We start from the raw sequence: 6,000 nt of genomic DNA on the forward strand, positions 1-6,000 counted from the left end.
AAAAAGTATATAACAATTTGGATATAGATTTATCGGCCAACATATCGGTTATCGGCTTTCAAAAATAAAGAATAATCGGTTATCGGTATCGGCCAAAATTTTCATATCGGTGCATCCCTAGTATGAATTTATACAAATCAGCCACAAATTTGTCACAACATAAAATAGTTGCCATGAGAGTGTGTTGAAATAAAGTTGATTCACGCCGTTTATGGCGTTCTTAAATTTAAAGATGTCCAAAAATAGGAATTAAACACTCATGCCTTATAGCAAACTCAATATTTAGAGATTTGAGTCATCTTGAGTGGGAGAACCATAATCCCAAACACCGCCAACAAATCAGGCGAGAACTTCTCTTTAGTTCACTGAAGAGGTTCACTGGCTGACTGCCATGTGCAGGAGGCATTAGATAGATAGATAGATAGATAGATAGATAGATAGATAGATAGATAGATAGATAGATAGATAGATAGATAGATAGATAGATAGATAGGGTCTGATTAATCAGTCTATCATGATTAATCAGTCTATCACTAACACATTTCATTAAAAGTAGAAAAACAAGCAAGTACACTCTAAAAAAATGCTTGGTTAAATATAACCCAGTGCTGGGTTAAATAGGGACAAACCCAGCAATTGGGCTGTTTTGACCCAGCGGTCGTGTTAAATGTTTAACCCAACCTTCTGGGTAGTAACCCAACCGCTGGGTCAAAACAACCCAATTGCTGGGTTTGTCCCTATTTAACCCAGCACTGGGTTGTATTTAACCCAGCATTTTTTAGAATGTACTGAATAAAGAAGTAAACAACACTCCATCAACGATCTTCGTCTCAGATGTTTCTACTAAACAGATAAATGAGAAATAGCTGTACACATCTATAAAATGAATGTGGATAGCAGATCACATGATTTGGTCTGAGAAATAGGAGTTCATATTGGAATGTCTGTCATGTAATTTTGGCAATATGAACACAGTTTGAGACATTGTTGAGATCTGCAACTCCAGAGGAGACACGCGAAATGACTGGCGTGTTTTTCCTCAGGAGAAACATCTGAGAAGCTCTTTATTTATTCCCAATATTGTCTAGAAGAAACAACCGACATAGTAGAGAAAAATCGGGATCCGATTTGCAATTTTCCTTTCCTACAGGGAGATCTAGTTCAGGTATTGTAAGTAAATTCATTCTTGTCCTTTACAGGACTTCGCCTAGTTTAGTCATCTGAAACAGCTCACCATTGCGGTTGTTTGTCACACAAATAGATCAATAATCATACGAATTGCATCTGATTTAAATGGAAAACATCACGGCCATCTGTTGTTGACGAGACACAATCTTACAGTCCTTTTAAACCGGCGGATCGGAGAAAAAAATACCCGGATTTATAAACACCATGGACAAATAATCGGCATGGAATTGGAAACGTTATGGAAACAAAATGCCATAACGTTTATATATTTAATCAACCGGAAATGTGATTAAATTCACCTTGAGCTCTGTTTTTAATCTGAACGCCCAGCAAAAAATATACTAGCCTGTATAAAAACCGTCGTACTCACCTTGTCGAAAACCACGAATGGGGTGTGAATCAAATCCTTTCGTTTTCCGGTTGCTCTGGTCGACCTTTGAGTTACTGTTTTCGCTGTATGTATGAATGAACGAGGCTCAGCTTTCCACAGTCAATACCGCTGACCGGCTCTGACAGAAGAAATGAAGCGGTTAGTGCGTGTTCAGGACGGGGGTTGCCTGGGAATGCGCACAGCTGCAAGAGTCATCGTTAATAACAATGTCACGCCGGAAACAATGAATATATCCAGCGTCACGATCAAACGCGATCGGGAATGATCTGATGCCTGGATACGCAGCAGTAGCTTACGGCCGAGGGCGAAGCCGAGACCCATGACACCCATATGATGATGGGAAACTGGAAAGGCAGCAGGGAGGGCAGGGCGCTTTGACGTGACACTACGTTACACTTGACTAACAAAGTCTGCAACAGCAAGAGAGAGAGAGAGAGAGAGAGATAGAGAGAGATTGATTATTCAAAATAAACATCCCCATCAGAATTTGGACAAAGATTTTGGATAGTGTCATACTGCCCATTGCCCTGTATGGAAGCGAGATCTGGACTGGCACAGTCATAAGGACTGGCACAAACACCCTTTAGAAGCTCTGCATGTAGAGTTCTGCAGAAGCATCCTTCATGTGCACAGAAACACACCTAATAACGCCTGCAGAGCCGAGTTAGGCCATCTCCCCCTGAATCTAATCATTAAAAAAAGAGTTCTAAAGTTCTGGATCCACTTAAACTCTAGTTCGGAGGATTCTCTTCATTTTAAAGCACTAAAAACACAAAAGAGGAGTGCTCAAAAAAGGCATCTTTGTGTAGTGGTGTCAGATCTGACTAACAAAGCACTCGATATCACCAACCCTGAAAAACACGGAAGAATCAAAGAAATTATGAATGAAGAGAAGGAGACATACATAGCCTACAGCACTGGAAAGAACAAACCAAAGACCAAAGTCGTCTTCAATGTTATCTGAAACTCAACAGAGAGTACAGTCTGGCTGACTATCTGGTCTCAGTCAGGAATATAACACACAGACACACTCTTGCAGTTTAAATCTAGATTAAAGACCCGTCTCTTTAACCTGGCTTACACATAACACACTAATACGCTTCTAATATTCAAATCCGTTAAAGGATTTTTAGGCTGCATTAATTAGGTCAACCGGAACCGGGAATACTTCTCATAACACCCGATGTACTTGCTACATCGTTAGAAGAATGGCATCTACGCTAATATTAGTCTGTTTCTCTCTTATTCCGAGGTCACCGTAGCCACCAGATCCAGTCTGTATCCAGATCAGATGGTCACTGCAGTCACCCGGATCCAGTACGTATTCAGACCAGATGGTGGATCAGCACCTAGAAAGGACCTCCACAGCCCTGAAAGACAGCGGAGACCAGGACAACTAGATGAGCCCCAGATACAGATCCCCTGTAAAGACCTTGTCTCAGACGACCACCGGGACAAGACCACAGGAACCAGATGAGTCCTCTGCACAATGTGACTTTGCTGCAGCCTGAAATTGAACTGCTGGTTTTGTCTGGCCAGAGGAGAACTACCCCAAATTAAGAATATTACTTGGTGAAGGACCTACTTCCTCTTTGGTAGCGCATTAAATTTATTAAATGTATGCCACAAACTAAGAATTAAAGAGTGAACACATCTGCATTAGTAGTACCATCAATGTTTATATAAATATATATATATGGATGTATTTTACATGTATTTTTGTTTTGTTTGTTTATGGATGTATATTATATATACTTTTGTTTTGTTAGTTTTTATTCTGCTATGTACAATGCTTTGGCAATATGTACCTAAGTATGTCATGCCAATAAAAAAGCAATATGAATTGAGAGAGAGAGAGAGAGAGAGAGAGAGAGAGAGAGAGAGGGCCTGGAATGGTGTTCATCATGACTCTGTCGAGAATTTAAGGTAACTGGGCCACCTATTGCTGGATCTGGAGCACCCGAAACCTCAATTTGAGATTGCTCAGTGCAAAATAAATAAATAAAAATTACATAAATAAATACAAATGTATACATGGCTTACATTCCCAATGTAAATAAATACATAAATCTAAGGTGTAAACAGGGCAAATACTGACAAATAGAAATGTAAGTGGGGTTTCGCGTTTGAACAAATCTGTCGTTCGAACGAATCGTTTAAAGCAGGGGTGGGCAAACTTGGCCCTTCCAGGCCACTTTCCTTCAGAGTTTAGCTCCAACCCTAATCAAACACACCTGAACCAGCTAATCACTGTCTTCAAGACTACAGGCAGGTGAGTCATATCAGGGTTGGATCAAATCTCTGCAGGAAAGTGGCCTGGAAGGGCCAAGTTTGCCCATCACTGGTTTAAAGGGGTAGTTCATCCAAAAAAGAAAATTAGCCCATTATTTACTCAGCAGTGAGGAATGCAGTGGAGAGAACAAAACAAAACAACGGTCACGAATTAGAAGCGCAAAACGAGGATTTGTAAAGTAAAATGTCGGAGGATATCGATATAAGCCAAGAGGAGACTGGTTTTCCTTTGCTAAAGTTAGGAAACTTTGCTTCCTTTGCTCCTGTTAACAAACATTGGTTTTCGTGAGACTCAGATGTGCATGCGCTACGCCTACGTCCTTGACCTACATCATCCAACATCATCGTGTACAACTGTTAGCGCAAGCTAGAGAAAAGTGATTATTATGTTTTAAATATGGATATTTTTCTTACAAAAACACATCGATTCGCTACAGGAGGCCTTTATTCAGGAGGCCTTGTAAGTGCGCAAGACTGTCCCAGATCTTAAAAACGCCAGAGCGCAGTGCCCTCAACACACACTAAATCCACACTATCTCCAATAGCGCTCCGGAGAGGTATACGAGGCTTAGTGTATCCCATCATGCATCATGTTGTGGAAATAAATCGTGAGACTTTTTGCCGAGATCTCGTGAGAGGTCACGGAAACCTTTCCAAAGTATGTGAAATATTAATGATAATTAGATATTACATATAATTTGGTAGTAAAACAAAGAGTTGCATGTTTTAATGGTGCAAATGAGTAATATTAATTCATTACGTTTATATAGCGCTTTTCTAGGCACTCAAAGCGCTTTACATTGTCAGGGGGCATCTCCTCATCCACCACCAGTGTGCAGCATCCACCTGGATGATGCGACGGCAGCCATAGTGCGCCAGAACACCCACCAGCTTATTGGTGGAGAGGAGACAGAGTGATGAAGCCAATCAGCAGATATGGGGATGGTTAGGAGGCCATGATGGTCAGAGGCCAATGGGCAAATTTGGCCAGGATGCCGAGGTCACACCTCTACTCTTTTCAAAAGGCATCCAGGGATTTTTAATGGCCACAGAGAGTCAGGACCTCGGTTTAACGTCTCATCTGAAGGACCGTGCTTTTTGTCAGTATAGTGTCCCCGTCACTACACTGGGGTGTTAGGACCCACACAGACCACAGTGTGAGCACCCCCTGCTGGCATCACTAATACCTCTTCCAGCAGCAACCTAGCTTTCCCAGGAGGTCTCCCATCCAGGTGCTGACCAGGCTCAGCCCTGCTTAGCTTCAGTGGGCAACCAGTCTTGGGCTGCAGGGTGATATGGCTGCTTGCATGCCATGTAGTGGTATAATTATGTTGTGATATAGTAGTGGTGATAATTATTTTGTACAACATTTGCAACTGCTTTTTATCACTAGAAGCGCCACAAAATTAAATCGTGTCATCTGTTATAGGGACTACTGAACAGACATTTAGAAGTTGATTTTAAAATGCAAAGTATTGAAAATAAAAATAACTACACACACTTGTGGTCTTCATGCTCACTTGGACCAAATACAGGAAATACGTCATAGAAGTAGTCAAGTGGTCAAGTGCAAAGACCGCAAGTGTGGGTATTTGGACAAGGCATCAGTGTTTTGAACAAATCCGAACCAGACGAACCAGAGTGAAATGTTTTGGAACGGATTCTAAAGATTAGAATCGAATGCGATGGATCACAAAAAAATAAATTAAATAAAATTATATATATGGAGAGTAAATAGAACTGAATTAAAATAGAACAGGATTTCTTATTTTAAATGTGATCATTATTGCAAATGGAATAATTAACCCAAATAATAAATTAATATATTGACATAGGCTATATTGAATGTGTATATGGTTTTCAAAGAGATTTTATCACACAAATAAATCTGTTGAATGTATATAGGCTACTTTCAGAGGTCAAAGTAATTCTACAGGATTTTTTTGTTTGTTAATTTTTGCCACTGTCTCCATAAAGAAAGTGAATGCAGACATATACACGTTCCTCATTGAATATTTGAGACTAGATTGATTGACTGATTAAATGGATTCATATTTTTTGTGAGTGCTTCCCTTTAGCTTTGAATTTTCTATAACTTATGACAAGTCTCATTAGGTTTTGACAGCCAC

The 6,000-nt window shown here is 40.2% G+C and overlaps 1 protein-coding gene across 2 annotated transcripts in view; it reads right to left on the reverse strand.

Moving 5' to 3' along the window:
• LOC107558752 (proto-oncogene tyrosine-protein kinase Src-like) overlaps nucleotides 1–3,755 on the reverse strand; it is a 55,712-nt gene extending 51,957 nt beyond the window's left edge. The window contains exons 1-2 of one of the 2 annotated variants that reach the window (XM_016242424.1): nucleotides 3,678–3,755; nucleotides 1,559–1,697 (exon numbers count right to left, since the gene is read on the reverse strand). The gene's annotated coding sequence lies outside the window, so the exon portion shown is untranslated. Of the gene's footprint in view, nucleotides 1–1,558; nucleotides 1,972–3,677 lie in introns of those variants that run through there. The other variant, XM_016242426.1, reaches the window with a different exon arrangement.
• Between the last annotated feature and the right edge of the window lie 2,245 nt (nucleotides 3,756–6,000).

Source organism: Sinocyclocheilus grahami, unplaced genomic scaffold (assembly GCF_001515645.1).
Source record: "Sinocyclocheilus grahami isolate Dianchi unplaced genomic scaffold, SAMN03320097.WGS_v1.1 scaffold657.1, whole genome shotgun sequence".
In the NCBI taxonomy this organism is placed as follows: Eukaryota; Metazoa; Chordata; class Actinopteri; order Cypriniformes; family Cyprinidae; genus Sinocyclocheilus; species Sinocyclocheilus grahami.